Source organism: Xenopus laevis, chromosome 8L (assembly GCF_017654675.1).
Source record: "Xenopus laevis strain J_2021 chromosome 8L, Xenopus_laevis_v10.1, whole genome shotgun sequence".
NCBI lineage: Eukaryota > Metazoa > Chordata > Amphibia > Anura > Pipidae > Xenopus > Xenopus laevis.
In genome coordinates, this window is record NC_054385.1 from 48,077,960 (window position 1) to 48,096,366 (window position 18,407).

At 35.6% G+C, this 18,407-nt stretch overlaps 1 long non-coding RNA gene across 1 annotated transcript in view; it reads right to left on the reverse strand.

The window, feature by feature from the left end:
- Positions 1–378: 378 nt before the first annotated feature.
- Positions 379–18,407, reverse strand: part of LOC121397028 — a 53,287-nt gene continuing 35,258 nt past the window's right edge. Inside the window, exons 2-3 of the long non-coding RNA XR_005963363.1 lie at positions 4,781–4,885; positions 379–1,080 (exon numbers count right to left, since the gene is read on the reverse strand). This is a non-coding gene — a long non-coding RNA (uncharacterized LOC121397028). The remainder of the gene's footprint in view (positions 1,081–4,780; positions 4,886–18,407) is intronic.

The following is an 18,407-nucleotide window of genomic DNA, read 5'->3' on the forward strand; positions in this document are numbered from 1 at the left end:
CTTGATATTCGACCCTCGAAGTAAAATCCTTCGACTTCGAATATCGTCAAAGGATACCGCAAATGCTTCGATCTAACGATTCGAAGGATTTTAATCCATCGATCGAAGGATTTTCCTTCGATCAAAAAAAGCTTAGAAAGCTTATGGGGACCTTCCCCATAGGCTAACATTGGTGGTCGGTAGGTTTAAGGTGGCGAAGTAGGTGGTCAAAGTTTTTTTTAAAGAGACAGTACTTCGACTATCGAATGGTCAAATAGTCGAACGATTTTTAGTTTGAATCGTTCGATTTGAAGTCGAAGTCGTAGTCGAAGGTCGAAGTAGCCAATTCGATGGTCGAAGTAGCCCAAAAAAACTTCGAAATTCTAAGTATTTTTCATACAGTTTACATTCGGCAGTCGTATATCGAGTGTTAATTAACCCTCGATATTCGACCCTATGTAAATCTGCCCTTTACTCTTTACTATCAAAAATTATCTGGGGTTGGTCTGGGAAATCTAGAATTGAATGAAATCCATTTGCTTGATTTGTGAAATTAATTTATATTTGCAATGTATGGCTTTGTAGAAATTATAGTTGTTTAAAAGCACAAGGCATTATAATGTATTTGATTCTAAATTGATGGGCTCAAGAATGAAGTCTTTCATGTTTTACCAAGCGTGGAATTTACCTATTTGAATTAAAGGTTTGCCAGATGTAACCTCACTTTCTATTCATGTATTTTGATGATATTTTGATTTATTAACTGATTGACAGCAACCTGAGCAGAAACGAAAGGTGAAAATCTCCTGTTTTATGTTTTTGAAGATCGAAAGCTTTGGGGTGCTGAAAATCTGGGCAGTAACACTTACCTCAAAACATAAGGTAGATAATTCTTAGTCTAGCTCTTTGTCAGGATTCATTTTGACTTTAATTAAAAGATAAATGTCAATTGTTCCTTCCTACTTTTCCCTTTGTTTTTTTGTATGGAAATATAGAAAACTTGGGCTGGAAAAAAATTGTTTGCATTTTGCATTAGCTGGTTTCCTGGGGGTTGAATAGAATATTTTAATACTGGATGTGTTTGATTGGAGACAATTGGTTCTGCAGATAGAATAGAAAGAGAAAAGGGGAAACATTGTTTATATTATAGATAAATTATAGCATTTTCAGGCTTAGATTAAATACTCTCAACAATATTTTTTGTGTGAAAAGAGCTCTAAAGTTGTATTCCAGCAAAATAAATGATAGAGGGTCAGACCTTGGCTTTTTTATGACACAGATTATTTTTCATTTACAGCAAATTGCTGTTAATTTACAGAATTTACATGCAAATTATGTCAGTGCATCATAGTTATATGTATACAGAGGGGATTTTTTTTACTTGAAGGATGGCGTCTTTCTTATTAAGTCCTAAACATTGAGTCTGTCATTTAAATATTCACTTGTTTTCTATACCTTTTGTCAGAGTTTGAAACATTCTAAAGAATTCCAGTCTCCAATGCTATTCAACGGAACAGCATGGCACTTTATATATGTTTAAATACAAAGTAAACATTCTGAATTCAGAACACAAAGATCTCTGCTTGAAAATATGCACTGAAAAGATTTAAATCAAAAGAGACCATTGCACATAAAATAAGAGAAATTCAACATTATTTCAAAAATTACATTTAACAATATCGGTATATATTGCATATGAGTGGACATTAAGGATGTGCCTGGGGCTGAAGTGTTGGAATTAGCTTTTATTACTGTGGAAATATAGAAACCACCCCAATGCCTTTGTTCCTACTTTCAAAATCCAAATTTCACCAATTCTCAAATTTTTCAGAGGTTTTGTAATTTTTTCTGCAAAGTAAAAAAGGAGATTGTCATTCATCTCTAGTGGACATTATATTATATACTAATAGTTTAAATATCTGTTTGTATACTCTCCCCCATGTTTGTATGAGTTTGTTTCAGGTACGCCATTTTCCTCCCACACTCTAAAAACATCCAGGCAGGTTAATTGGCTCCTGATAGCATTGCCCATATTGTGTGTGAATGTAATAGGGGTCTTAGATTGTAAACTCCACTCGAGAAGGGACTGGTCTCTGCAAAGCTCTGTATACAGTAAATAAACAAAAATATCTAACTGTGTAAAGTTTTTTTTAGAAAGATCTCCTATCTCCCTACATTTAAGTCAGCACTCCCTATTTGTAATTCAGGCAATGCTATTTCAAATGAAAAAGCCAAAAGTAGTGACTATGATAAGCTATGATAAGGTATTAGTGAAAAATTTCAGAGGGAAAAATTGTGGTTTAGGTAAATAAACCTACTTTATGTGATTCTTTTGAGTCCACTTTTTTGCAATTTTAATGACAAAAAACAGCATCCCTTCGGAATGTATCCGATCAGTTTGTGTGCATTCATATCTATAATTACATAATTTCCGTTGTTATATTTAATTGCATTATTAATTTGATTTGTTCCCAATTGGACCTGCAATGGAAGCAAGTTAGAATTAAACTGGCTTTAGTTTGCTTTAGTTGTGGTGGTTCTCTGTATGCAGTATAAGCAGGTGGTTGGCGGGACAAGTTACAATAGACATTAGTACAGGGCTGTCTTGGGGCAACAGCTCAGCACCTTGTGCCGTATTTTAATCCAATGAAAGGTGCAGAGCCAAGTGCTCTGTTTATGGGCACCAACAGGCACTGATTTGTTTCCCCTCCGTTTTCATTCACTTGTGTCCTAGCAATAATAAATAAACATATTATCCATGCATCAGCATGTACACACAATTGCTTAGAAGGCTGAAAGTAATTTCAAAAATATATTTTGTTATACTATTTCACAATAATTATTTAAGGACACAGAATTTGCTTCTCCTGTAACAGAATGCTTTTGTTTTTGTTGCCTAGGAAACCCCGTTTTACGAAGCTTATTTCTAAGGTAAATTTTTTATCCTAGCTTGGTACTGTATCTTGAGCACAGATGCTTGCATTTGTCACTTCTAGCCTAGATTACAAAATAATTACTCTTGATTGTCTCACAGTTGTTTGAAATAATACAAAATAACACAATGGGGCTCATTTATTAACGCAGCGCAGCGCTAAAAAGAGCGCAGTGGCCAGACATTTGCCCAGCGCATGCGAGTATTTAATAATGTAGTGCACGATACCTTAACAGTGCGATTTGTGCGCTAATGTAGACACAAGACAGGTGCGACGTGTGAAACTGCATATCAGCTGTCGCAGTGCTTATAATAAATTGTGCGCACAGGAAGATACCGCAAAGGTAAGGATTAGTTGTGCTCATGTATGAATGCGCTGCTTTAATTAGTTGCGTCACATATTGCGCATATTGCGTTCACTTAGACGCATCTGCATTTGTTTCTGTGCTAATATTTGTTTGGTTGCAAAGGTGTTTAGCCTACCTGATACCCTTAAAGGAACCTTGGTCAATATAAACATGTTGGGTGGAAGGCGTGGTTAATATGCACTTTACAAGGGTTGTTCATCTTGAATATACTAGCGCAGCTGGGCAGGAATGCGCATTTTGAAGAGCGTTACTATTACGCCACGAAGAGGCAGGCGTAAAAATTGTGGTGCTGTTGCCCGGGTGCAGTTTTGCACATATACAGACGCAAATCTGCGACGGCCGCAGTGCAAGCGCATTGTAGCCACGCCCACAGCCACGCCCCTAACAACCACGGCATCGTTTGCGACATAAATGCCCAATCTTTTGCGCAATGCGCATAAACAAAACCATCGCAAAAGCTCTGTGTTATGCGCAATATCACGCAAATATATTAGCGATCACGCTTGTGATGGCGCAGACAACCTTTTGCGTCCACTTATGCGCTGCGCTGCTTTAATAAATGAGCCCCAATGACTTATTTTCTTCTCCTTTTTAACTTGCAAATTCATTTATTGAATTAGCACATTACCAATAATAAGGGGCACATTTACTTAGGGTCGAATATCGAGGGTTAATTAAGTAAGTAAAATCATTTGATCGAACGATTAAATCCTTTGAATCGAACGATTCGAAGGATTTTAATCCATCGATTGAACGATTTTCCTTCGATGAGAAAATTGTTAGGAAGCCTATTGGGACCTTTCCCAACAACATTGATGTTCGGTAGGTTTTAGGTTTTTAGGTGGCAAAGTACTTGGTCGAAGTTTTTTTTAAAGAGACAGTACTTCGGCTATCGAATGGTCAAATAGTTGAACGAGTTTTAGTTCGAATCGTTCGATTCGAAGTTGAAGTCGTAGTCGAAGGTCGAAGTAGCCAATTCGATGGTCAAAGTAGCCAAAAAAAAACATTCAAAATTCAAAGTATTTTTTCTTCTATTCCTTCACTCAAACTAAGTAAATGTGCCTCTAAGACATGCCTGGTGCACAGCACTGTATCTTAGAGATCAAAATGTTGACACAAATAACAATATTGCTTTAATAACACATCCCTGATGTTGCTTGACTACTTTCCCAGTATAAAGTCTAAAAAAGTCCCAAGGTTTGGATAAGTTCCCCCTCCTTGTCCGGCTTACACTTGCATCTCTTCAAGTAGTTTCCCATTATGTTTTAACCCTTGATAATAATATACAATTTGGAAGGATTTTTAGTTCAGCAACAACTAACTAAAATATGGTTGCTAAATAGTGTATTAACAGAACTGAATACAGTGCATACTATATTTTCTTAAATATAGCAACATATACAGATGCATTTCTTTTCTAGCCTGGGCTCTCCCCTGCAACACTCTTGGAAAAATTCTATCACCAAGTGAGATTTTTGATAAAGAGGAAAAAAATACCCACCTGGCTTTGCTATTGAGGCACCTTCAGATGTGGTGCCACACACTACAAGCTCTGACCCTTCATATACCATAGTGGTTGTTTTGTTTCTTCTGTTACAAAAAAATCCTATGAAATAGAACAACATATCAATTGCAGAACAAAAAATATTATATATCTAATCACATGTAAGGAATATGGTATGCAATACATGGAACAGACTTCATGCAGCTTGAGGGAATGTATCTGTGAACATACAGTATCTCTGATATCCGGAACAAAAAGATCACGAATGTGTATAAACACTTTTTACTTTCAGATATAAATAATATTTTTTTCCAGATTTAAGTAATATAAAGGGTCATGACCCCCTTATAGAGGTGGTGATTTAATGCAAAAAAACACTTGGGTGAGGTATTCTGGATATTCACTCTTGACACCAGGTTACCTAAAGGAATAAATGATGCTATTACTTATGCTATTACTATTAAGATTAGTTCTATTGTATAAAAATGGAAAACAATTTCTCTTCTATTTATCTATTGATTGTTTTTTGAATTTTATATACATTTATATACCATGAGAATTATTAGATACTCCTCTTACATGTCTGACATCATATATGCATGGGACTGCTTCTTTTCTACACATGATTGAATATACATACGATATCTGTTTTTTGAATAGTTAAACAATCTCTTTCATATTTAAACATCTCAACTGTTTTCTGAACTTGACAGTTGGATTTGTTTTATTGTGATTTTTATATTTACCATTTTTATTGGGTACATGGTTCCTTTAAATCCATCATTGGAATTGTCTGTTTTCCCTCCCACTTTTTCCTATTGGTATTTGGTTCATTAAATACTGGTATTGTGTTGCACATGCTTAAGCCTATGATTAAGTGTCAAACAGACACATATGTGTAAGGCTTGAGCTGATTGTTTAATAAAGATCTTTCTATTTTTTAAGAAATCATTTTCAATCTGCTCTGCATATGGTTTACAGAGTGCCGTAAAACTTCCATTTCTTTCTGCTGGGCCCTCCCCTGCCAATAAAAATTCTGGGAATTCTAATGTTTTTGAGGTTGGAAAAAAACCCTCAAACACTCAAATCAAACGTGTGTTTATTTATCAAACGTTATTGCATTGCAATGCAGCACTATTGCGTTGTACTCATCATTGTCAATGACTCTTTCAAGAATTGAAAAAAATGCTTGAATTTTTCCAAGACTGTGAGGCTCATTTATCAACACTGGGCAAATTTGCCCATGGGCAGTTACCTATAGCAACCTATCGGTGATTAGCTTTTTAAAGCCAGCTGCAAGTAAAACAATGAATGCAGCAATTTGATTGGTTGCCATGGGTTACTGCCCAAGGGCAAATTTGCCCTCGATATTCGACCGTCAAAGTAAAATCCTTCGACTTCGAATATCGAAGTCGAAGGATTTACCTCTATTCCTACGATTGAACGATCGAAGGAATAATCATTCGATCGAACAATTAAATCCTTTGAATCGAACGATTCGAAGGATTTTAATCCATCGATCAAAGGATATTCCTTCGATCAGAAAATTGTTAAGAAGCCTATGGGGACCTTCCCCATAGGCTAACATTGCCCTTGGTAGGTTTTAGGTGGCGAACTAGGGGGTCGAAGAATTTTTTAAAGAGTCAGTACTTCGACTATCGAATAGTCGAACGATTTTTAGTTCGAAACGTTTGATTCGAAGTCGAAGGTCGTAGTTGAAGGTCGAAGTAGCCCATTCCATGGTCGAATTCCTTCGCTCGAGCTAAGTAAATGGGCCCCTCAATCAAATTCATGATTTTCAGCACAAAAAACTCAGATTGTGGCAAATACTTGAATTTGAATGTTAACAATGCAGCCCCTTACTGTATTTAAAAGGTATTGAATAATGTGCATGTGAGTTTTTATGGCAGACAGTTTGACACCTGCAAACAAAGAGATCATCTCAGATATCATCTATCATAAAAGTCCCTAGAAGTACACACTCAAAAATGGGTTAAATGTCCATTCTGTAGATCCTTGATAAAGTTAGTGTTCTTCACAAAATTTCCAAAAAGTGACTCAAATTTCTTTTTTAATAGCATTTTATCTCCCATATGTTCATGAGTACAAAACCAAACATTAAACATTTTAAAGGAATAGTTCAGTATAAAAAAAATGGTAAATCAATAGGCTGTGCAAAATAAAAATGTTTTCAATATATAGGTATGGGATGCATTATCAGGAAACCCGTTATCCATAAATTCTGAATTACGACTTGGCTGTCTCCCATAGACTCCATTATAATGAAATAATTCACATTTTTAAAAGTGATTCCCCTTTTCTCTGTAATAATAAAACAGTATATTGTACTTCATCCCAACTAAGATATCATTAATCCTTATTGAAGGGAAATTAAGCCTATTGGGTTTATTTAGGGGCAGATTTATCAAGGGTCGAATTTTGAAGTAATGGGTGTTTTTTTGAATGTTTTTAACATACAGTAGGGTGAATAGGCTGTATCTGAATCATTCGAATCGAAGTTTTAACATATTCAATCAAATTTGAATCTAAGGATTTGCCCCAAAAAACTTTGATTTTTCAAAGTCCATAAAATGACTCCAAACAGGTTCTAGGCAGTCACCCATAGGCTAAAATAGCAATTTGACAGATTTTAGATGGTTAATGGTCAAAGTCGAAGTTTTAAAGAGACAGTACATGATAATTTTCATATTCAAATAGTCAAATTTTTTTCAAATTTGAATCAAATTTTGGCCTATTCAATAGTCAAAATAGCTTGAACTTCAAATTTGCACTTCAGCCCTTGATAAATCTGCCCCTTAAAGTTTAAATGATTTTTTTTGTAGATTTAAGGCACAGAGATCTAAATTACAGAAAGATCCCTAATCTGGAAAACCCCGGGTCACGAGCATTCTAGATAATGGGTCCCATACCTGTAGTCTCCACTGGTTGGTTATCAGGCCAAAGAAGGGCAACCATGTTTGAAAGTTTCAACATTGAAAGCAAGTAAGTTGCAGGTAAAATGTGTAATATGTATAATGAAGCAGTAGAATTCTTAATAAATCAGATGAAAGTTAAGCGTAGGACTGACCAGAACAGTAATGACTTTGACATAGTTGACCAGCTGAAATATATTGCAATATATGGACAAACACTCACTGGTTTGTTTACAGGAGAGGGCATTTATGGTACCTTAAGGCACATAATGTCTCAATATCATGGACAGGCATGGATTTGTGGGGAATTTCTGTGTTTCACCGAAGCAAATAATTTCTATAAATTGCTGCAAAAATTTGCCAACCAAAAATCTGCCGCTTCTTTTTAGTACTGTTGTTTAGCTTTGGAAGCTTTTTACATTTCCCTCAATTTTAATTCATTTTCTGCTCAGTTAAATAGAAGTATAGGTTTTCCTTTAATCATACTTAATCCTTCTAAGTTCAATGCGGATACTTTTATGGCAAGGACCAGCATTCCCTATAAAATGATTAATGTGACTTATTGAGTATCACTCTGATACTCAATAAATCACATTGATCACTTTATAATGTATGCTGGTCAGTCCTTGCTATAAATTCTTATGACAATGCACCCACCTTTTTGATGGTCTGTGGGCTGAAACTGCACAGTATTTACACATACACACACCCACATATATATGTGTACTGTAAAATATAGCGATCATTATGTACAGTGATAATAAAAGCTTGCTTTTCCTCCTTACTCTTGTTTATGTGAAAACATAAATTATCTCCTATATGTTTCAATTTAAAAGAATAAAGGGGAAAAGAAAACTATTTACACATGTAATCAATTAGCCAGCCACAGTAATTTGTTCTAAATCTATCATTTATACAGATGCCGATGAGCACAAAATAAGAACGATGAGCTAGTATCTTTTGCTGATGTTCTAAAGTTAGTCTGTGCAGAGTGAGCTATATCTTGATAGAACGAAATCACCCTATTGACAGATATGTCTTTTTAATGACGTGATTCACTAAAAGAGAGAGTTGGGAGAATAGTATGTAAGATGAAGAAGCTCTTAAATGTGAACTGTATTACCTTATTGATTTTAAATTAGTTCAAATTAGCATATATTGTTCATTAATTTGACTGACAATTATGTGCTGAAGTAAAGCATTTGCCATATGCAATGTATAGCATAGTGCTTTAATGTCCCTTTGAAAATTCAAATTTAAATAAATTCCAGTGTTATCACAGTTAAATTAGCATTAATGTCAAACGTATTGCGTTACAGCTCTGTACTGTAGACCAAATAAGACAAATTGCAGTGATGGGGAGAAACAAATACCTAAATACAATAACAATGGCACTCATTAAGGAGTGGGTGGGGGTTACAGAAACTGTTACAAGCAGCATATTTATTCAGTGACACTATAACTGCATACATTCTGTGGGCTGGAGTAGGGGGAGTAGTTGGGTTGGAACACATTTATTTTAGGGCACAATAATAAAAAAACCCTCACTGGTATGGAGGAAGACAAGAGACTTGTAAAACCCATTATTTTGTGATTTTATATATATATATATATATATATATATATATATATATATATATATATATATATATATATATACAGTATATGAAGTGGTCAACAGTACAGAAAACAAAGAGAAATAGTGAGTGCTTGGACTATCCCACACTGTACAGTTGACCAGCTTCTGGGGCCTTAACATGGCATGTGAGCTTACATATTTTGCCCAAAATGTGATACTAACGCTTCAAATGTTTGTAAAGTGTATTTAAAGGGATTCACTGTGGCTTGATCCAAACTATAGATTTATAATAAATTACTGTAGATGAATGGAGATGTGTCCACCTGAAACATTATTTGTTTTTCAACTTTCCTGCCAAATAAATGGTAAAGCACCAATATAATGCAACATGTGTGTACAGCTTCTATCTTGCTTTCTACTCAAGCCTCTGTGTACATCAGTGTTCTAAGATGTTTTATTTTTGGAGGGAGAGGTTTCTAGCAGGTTGGTCATCTAAAAGTAGAGGAGATTAGGTGGCAGATTTATCAAGGGTCGAATTTCGAAGTGAAAAAAACTTCGAAATTCGACCATCGTATAGGATCGTCCGACATTCGAAGTGAGAGGGTTTTTAAGATCGTACTAGGATCGTACAATCGAACTTCGATCATACTTCGAATCAAACGATTTAATCGTCCGATTTTACAAAAAAATCCTTAAACTTCTCAAAACTTAGCCAAATACTGGCTATAGGTTCTAAGAGGTCCCCATAGGCTAACATAGCAATTCGGCAGGTTTAAGGTGGCGAAGTGTCGAAGTAAAAGTTTTTTTAAAGAGACAGTACTTCGATTATCGAATGGTCGAATAGTCTAAGCATTTTCACTTCGAATCGAAGTCGAATTTGGTCTATTCGATGGTCGAAGTACCCAAAAATTACTTTGAAATTCAAAGTTTTTGAATTCGAATATTCACTTCGAATTCACTTCGACCCTTAGTAAATGTGCCAATAAAGGTATATGAATGAAAGGTCATAATGAGGCCCTGCACTGGGAATTTAAAAAATATGTTGGCAAGGCCTATGGATAGAATGTAAAAAGGTTCAAGAACACTTATGGGTGATAAAAGTAAGTTTTGCAAGCAATGCTAACTTGAAATGGTGAGGGTCATATTGTTCTCCATTACATGGATTAAATATTTATGTGCTCTTTCTGGTTTTGGTTAAGAATGTTGAACTGGACATAAAGGAAAAAAGGACTGATAGAACTGCCACGCTCCATCGATAAGTACCTCTTCTCACTTATTCTAACTTGATACAAACCTCATTTTCATTGCTATTGCCTCTTTTCTTCTTTTTATCTGCTTCTTCTCTTTTTCTTCTACTTCATCTTCTTATCACATCCAAATACTCCAAAAAAATTTAACAAAAATAATAGACCTGTTGTTTTGGTAAAACCAGAAACAGGGCCTACCAATTCCAGCTGCAGAAAGGAAGGTGACGTTTTTGGTTTTTGGGATAAACATTTTAATCACTTGTGTTAACTAGTTCTCCATAGTTTTTAGAAACATAAAAATAAGGGGATATAAAAATAAATATATTGTCTGGTGCATGTTTACAGTGTTCCAATCTACTGACTTCTTTCATTAAAAGTAGCCAGCTGCATCTTTGCAAGTTAATCTTTGGCTGTGTTTATGTAATGGAAATAGGTACAAATGAAGTTGTAATGCTTTTGTTACCAGGAAGCAACTTAGATGGAAGATGAGCAGTTGAATTGATATGTTTGCAATTGTGTTAAACCCATGAAATTGATTGGTCTTGCTGTGATGGCTATTTAGTAGCATACAGCACTTGCAAAGAAAGAGACAAAATAATAAATGATTGGGATAGTACTGAGCAATTATATATACAAGTATGGGAGCTGTTATCCAGAAAGCCCATTACCTGGGGTTTTACAATCTTTCTGTAATTTGGATCACCATACCTTATGTTTACTAAAGAAAGATATAAAAAAATAAATGAAACCCAATGGGAATGTTGCCTGCAAAAAGAACAATACCATAGTTGGAATCAAGTACAAGGTACTGTTATATTATTTTAAATAAAAAGTTAAATTATGTCTATGTCTATGGGAGATGGATAATAGGTTTCCAGATAGATAGATAGATAGATAGATAGATAGATAGATAGATAGATAGATAGATAGATAGATAGATAGATAGATAGATAGATAGATAGATAGATAGATAGATTTATATAATCATTTTTTTAAATTGATTCTTTTGAATTAATCTTAAATTAATCTTAAATAATGCAATAAGAGAATGCAAATGGACAACATTTACATTTAGATACATTTTGCAATGTTTCACCATGAAATATGTGACTCAAGGGACAAACATGGGTTAAACGACCATTATATCATTCTCTTTACATTTCTGTTTTGCTGAGTGGCCTGCAACACTTTATATTGGATTCCAAGGATGTGTTGTTGTGCTCTTCCTTTGTTTTGAGCTTTGAATTGAAAAGAATGCAGAAAGGCGTGAATTGGAGATGTGGTATAGTATTCCAAAACCAATTGTTTATGGTTCAGTGACTCCCACTTATCTACTTCAAGATGTACCATGGTAAACAGAGATTCAGTGTATACTTCAGTGTGTTTTCTCCTTTGTAAATAAACACATGAATATAGAGTGTGAGTGTGTACCTGTGTCAGATAAAGAGAGAAAGAAAGAAAGTAGAAAAGAGAAATATGCATGAGAAAAAAGTAATTGTACACAAATGTTGTGATAGAGTACTGTACAAATGCCTTCTAAAGTTAGTAATGAGAATAATCAAATAAGGAATTTTATTACACAGTTGGACAGGCTCATACAACTTATGAGAAATAGGAGAAAGATAGAAACAATGTTATGCGGGGGTGGGAGGCAATTTGCCAAGTCAGGAGTGTGTTGTGGCAGAGAAGCAGTAGTGAAATGCTTTAGAAAGGGATTCCTAAGGAGGTCTGAGAACACAGTTAATGTGGAATGTGTCCGGATGCAAAGTGGGGGATTGTTCCAGAAGCCAGGCACAATGAGGGAAATGGTTTGATATGTAACTCAGTTCAAGTGGTAAATGGTAAGGACAATGAATCCTCCCACTAAGTACAATTACCAAGAGGGAGTATACCAGGAGAAAAGAAGAAGTATTCAGAGCTTTGAATAATTTGAAAGATGGGAATGTTATGATGAGAAGTTTATATTTTTTGTACTGGCCTGGGAGTCAGGAGAGAGTCTTAATAGAAAAAGGGAGAAAAGGGGTTTAGTGGGTGGCAAGTAGTGATGTGCAAAAGTTTTCGCCAAGTTTCACTGCGACCCATAGACTCCAATACGTGAAAAATGTTGGTGCCCATAGACTTCAGCATTTCACAAATTTTCAGCAAAGTGAAATAGGTCAGATTTGCCCACCCTAGTGGCGAGATAATGTAGTTAGAATTAAATGTGGATGGCTGAGTATCTGACTTATGGCCTAATAGATTTATAAATTACAAGGGGTCATACCTTTTATACTCACCTTCTTTTGTTCTGTTTCGGTAGTAAAAATTGTTGTGGATGTGCACTATAATTTCGCCATGTGTTCTGTATTTGCTGGAAAAAAATGCAGCCTATTGTGCCTGAAAGAAATGCAGACATCCTTATATGTGCTCCTTGCCTTCCACATCAATCAGTGGAACCAGAGCCCACCCCAACAGAGCCCCCCCAACACTCCCTCTCTCCCTCTCGTCTAAACAGCTGGTTAAGAACCATGTTTAGAAGGCATTGTTATTGTGGGAGCCATTTCTTCCTATGAAGAACAGTTGTAGCATAGTGGTAAGGAACTTCGCTAATAAGTTAGGGTGACATATATGCAATTGCAGAAATGAAAACACCTTAAAATTGATACACAGCTTGATAAATACACATATTTATTAAGAAATGTATTAGATACTGATATGTAGAGTATTTAATCACCTTTTTTACACAGATTGATAAATAGATCCCCTGGTGTCTGAGTACTACTCATAGGGTGGCTTTAGATTATTTGGCCTGTGTAATTGGCCAGTATTATTGTCATTTTAATGAATTAATGAAGTGTGTGTCAAGGATTTGGTAGGGGCTGCTGTGGCGGTAGAGGAGGAAGGTGAGTCCTTTAGGCAGCGACTGGCTGTGCCCACGGAACACAAAGGGAAAGGCAGGAACAGGGTGACAAAGCATAGTCATGTCAGAGTGGAACAGGTGCAGAACAGGACGGAGAGGGCGAAGATCAGGACTGGACAGCAAGAAGAGGGCGATGAGTTGGGATAGGAGCAGACTGGGTAGGAACAGGATGGAACACACTAGGTGAGACAGAACTGTGCGGGCATAGAATCAGAACAGGACGGTGCAGGCGTAGAACCAGAACAGGATGATGGGGGCATAGAATCAGAAAAGGACGGTTCGGGCATAGAATCAGATTAGACTCAGGATACGGGAGCAGAAGGAATGGAGCAGAAGGACTGGAGGAGAATGACTGGAGCAGAAGGACTGGAACGGATAGCAGGAGAGGACTGGAGAGAGAGGCAAAGGCAGAGCAAGATACAGAGCCAGATGAGGGAAGAAATAAGACAGGATACGGGTACAAGTCGGAACAGGACAGAAAGCAGGAACAGTCAAGACAAGGTCAGGTCAAGGTCAAGGCAGAATAAGGTTAAGGTAAGGGTGAAAGCAGGACTGAAGCAGAACCAGGAGGGGAAGGCTGACAGGATCAGAATAGGCAAGGTAAGGAGGAAAGGTTTGTGGGATTCGAACGATATAACATCTTACGATTTTTTGGCCAACATCTTTGTCGGTCCCAGTGCAATCTATCTATGTTTGCAGGGCCAAGCAGGCAGCTCCCCTTTGTTTACCTGGCAAATTGGTCTTTTTAGTTGATGGTCAATTCGTATGATCGTTCCGAGAAAATTGTGGTCTCACGATGAGGATCAGATCTTTTAAAAATCTCAACATCTATGGCCAGCTAAAAAACCTGCATTCAGCCCCTGTAACTAAGTTTGACCAAGGCTGACTATGGGAAATCAGAAAAATCATAAACAAACATAAACAAAGTTGTGCTGCAACTAGACTCCTTCTTCAGCAAACAGTGACCATTCACTGCAGAAATTGTAAAAAAGAACCAGTATCTAACTCCAATACAGCACATAAAGAGAGGGTAAGGAGACTTTGGGTTATATTTATCAAATTGTGAAGTTAGAGATCACCGCAGTCTCATCTCAATTCATTCTATAGTATTTCTGAAGGCATATTTATGAAAGGTGAACTTTCATTTTCACCCATTGATAAATACTCCTTGAATGGAGAGTAACAGAATTTCATGCTAGTGGACTGTGGTGATGGTACTCAGGTTCCCTAGCCAAAATTCCCAAGACCAACAGGCTGTTCTTGCATGGTAGAGGACAAATATATTTCTTTCAGAAGAAGTGGAGATGTATGGGGCAGCACAGAACATGGCCCAAAGATGTGCACATCACATACTACAAAACAATATAGGCAACAGACCTAGGCACTGAGACATCCTATACAAAAAATAAACAGCAATGCTACTTTTTCAGTTGCCAAATTTATTCTAAATTGTTCTCTCTGTTCACTAGATGGTTCAAAGTGCATCAGTGCATTGCCTTTTAATATGCTTGGTTGTGTGCTGTAAATACATTCCTTGGTCATATCGCCTTGCACATACTGTATGGTCTATTTCTTATACTATGGTGCAAAGCCCAATATTTGCCCCCTGTAACCCTTACTACAATTCATGGAATTACTGCTTACTGTAAAGAGCAGAGGGTAGCTACAGAACTCGGGCTGTAGTTGTACAAACCTCTGGTCAAGTCAGCCTCAGATTTATTAATGAATCACTGGTAACAAAAGGACTGCATATGGGTTGTACCTGAAATAAAACTCAAGTAGAATTTGTAATCAGTCCTACAACAATCTATTAATATAATGGTGTATTTATGTGGATCCAAGCTAAGCCTGGGTATTTGGAGACCAATTAGAGAAATCTTTGTTTTGAATGCTGGTTGCCCTCATATATGCATCTGAAAGTCAACAGTGACAAAAGCCCTGAAAATCAGCAAATGTCATGGTGAACTGAATCCAGTCGATGCAAGAAGCACAAAAAGATGAGAAAAAAAATTAACACATACTGATTGAACATGCTTCCATAAAGAACTTCAATTTGTGCAAAGACAGCAGTTGAAGCCTGTGTAAGAATTAAGAATATCTATATTACTGTTGTACTTACATTACACAATGTTGTCATTAGGTAGAGTTCATTTTAAGGTATACATTATTGTATCAATCAATTTGTGAATATTTGTAAAAAAACATTAAAGGTAATAAAAGTTAAGAAATTATATTTTATCCTCTACTACTCGCCCTTTAAATCGAATAAAATTTTTAAATGAAAATATCAATCTCTAAAGAACTGCTGCAAGGAAAAGGCTGAAAACTATATTTGTGAATAAAAGCAGAACTATAGCAAATATCCAAAGACTGCAGTCCCTGAAGACTGAACAATAGAAAGCTACATTCCATCAGTATTCAACAGAGATTGCAAAACGTAATATAAAGGATCCAGCATTTCAAAATATTTTGTAGTATAGCAGTGCCCTGAGAGTTTAATATGAAAAAAATAACTAATAGTTTTACTCCAGGGAAACGAAAATAAAGTGCAGAAAAACTTGCCTGGAAAGCTGTATTGGAAATACATTTAAAATGAAAAAAGACTCCACTTTTTGACTTGAGCTCATCAAGGTTGGGCTTATGTACATTAACACTATTGAAAGTTTCAGAAATCAATAAATATATTGATTCACACAAACAGTATCTGACTTATATAAACAACACTCATGTAACCCCCTCTATCACCTTGTTTTTTTCATGAGTTGATGGATTCTGGACTTCACGAGGTAAGGGAGCGGTTTGGACCACTCTATTTGGAAACTGCTCCAGTTCTCCCCCTTCTTAAATTTTCAGTCTCTTCAAGTGAGCTCAGTGTGATTGAGATCTAGACTCACTGCTGGTTAATTAAGAGACCCAGCTTTCTGACACTGGATTCCAGGGACAGCAAAATAACCCCCAAACAAAAGCAAACGTCCTCAATTTTTGAGTGTAGTGCTGGTGTTATTTTCTTTGAAAGTTCTTTCCTCTAAATAAAGATGTAATGATGTACCAAAAACCTCTAATTTTGTTTCCTATGGCCAGAGGACATTATGATTTTAGCTTTTTCAGGTGTTTTTTCACAGTTTCTTTTATGTTGCTTTCTCAGCAGTGAGTTGACCACTGACAAACATGTCTGAAACCTTGTGTCTGAAGGGCAGCTTAAAGCTTTTTGAGAATATTGTGAACAGTGAGTACATGAACATTAATGTCTTTGAAGATTGTAGCCTTGTCTACTAACCTTGTCTGTTATGATACTCAGGAACTGTGCATAGAGAAAAATTGCATTTAGGATGTATTTACAATGGAATGCTATATTCTTCATTGCTTATTTTGCAACCTTTGGCTTACTGTCCTAGATTTAACATTTTCACTCAGTCTACATTAAATTTAACTTGATAACTCTAAATTCGAATAAATGCATCATATGTACTGTACAGTTTGCAACATTTGTAAGCCTGTTACCATGTGTTCTTTCCAATTCTCTAGAAATTTAATTTGAATGCGTTTCTTTAATCACAGTTGGAATTCTTTTTCTACAGTATGTTTTGCCATGCCAATTTCTGACCTATTGATAGCTTTATAAATACACCACAAATGTTGAATATTCTTTCACGTATCACATATTTGTGCAATTAGAAAAACAACCTTGCAGCTAGCCACATAAAATAAAGCGCCTTGAAAATAGTTCAGATTTATTGTACAATGCCAAAGTCACATGAAAAGGTATTTTTGGAAAATAAAAGATTGAATTGACAATTGAAATCAAATTTATAGTTGACAAAAAAAGCTGCTGTAAAGCTTTAACGCTTATAAATTAAGTAAAAATCAATTTGTTATATCAGAAATTGGATGTGTTTTCAAATCATGCACTTGCATAAAATTAAGCTTCAGCCGCAGCATAAGAGAACAATAAAATATGCTGCAGATTTGTTTCTTCTACTTCCTGACAGGAGAACTAAAGGTAATGTGTAAATCATTGTAAATTAGAAATAGGGTCTTGTATTAAGCTGATGAGTTCACATTGTACTTTTCACAGTAAATTTGATTTCTCTACAATGTTCTTTTTATGTTGTATATTTTAGTTGGTTTGCATTAAAAGCATAAATACATGTGCATTGAGGGTCATTTGGTGGGAAAGAACTTGATGGGCCTTTGTCTTTTTTAAAATTAAATATGCAAATATGCAGTTATGTAGTAGTGGAAGTAGTTGAAGTTGACAGTGTCCTCTATCTTCTTGAATAAACAGCTGCAGATCACTGGAAGAAAAGGTCAGTGACCTCCAGTAGCAGATACTGTACATTGAGTAAGTGCTGATTGAAAGAATTTACAGGTACTGTATGGGATCGGTTATCCGAAAAACAATTATGCAGAATGATCCAATGAATGGGAAGGCCATCTTCCCTAGACTCCATTTTAATCAAATAACTGAAATTTCTTTAACTGATTTCTTTTTTCTCTGTAATAATAAAATACTAAGAAAAAAAAATGAATCATTACTGGAGGCAAAACAATTCTATTGGGTTTATATTTAAATATAATTAAATATAATAATTAGTGATGAGTAAAATCTTTTCAAAAATGATTCCCATAGTCTCCAATGGGTGAAAAAAATTTGCAAACATCAAAAAAAAATTGTCACGGGTAAAAAAAAAACGAGCCGTTTCACAAATTTTCAGATGGGTCAGATTTGCTCATCACTAATACCAATAAATATGGATTCAGTGGTAATAGCAGTGTTTCTTATTACAAGGTTATTTGTATGCACTATAATATATTGGAATATGTTATATGTAATATCACATGTCAGAGCAGGGAAAATAGCCGTTAAAACACACATGTATCAGTTTCAGTGCAGTTTTATCTAATGTAGATACATTAATTAATGCCTTAAATATAGGATCAATTGCATTTCACAAAAATGTATCAA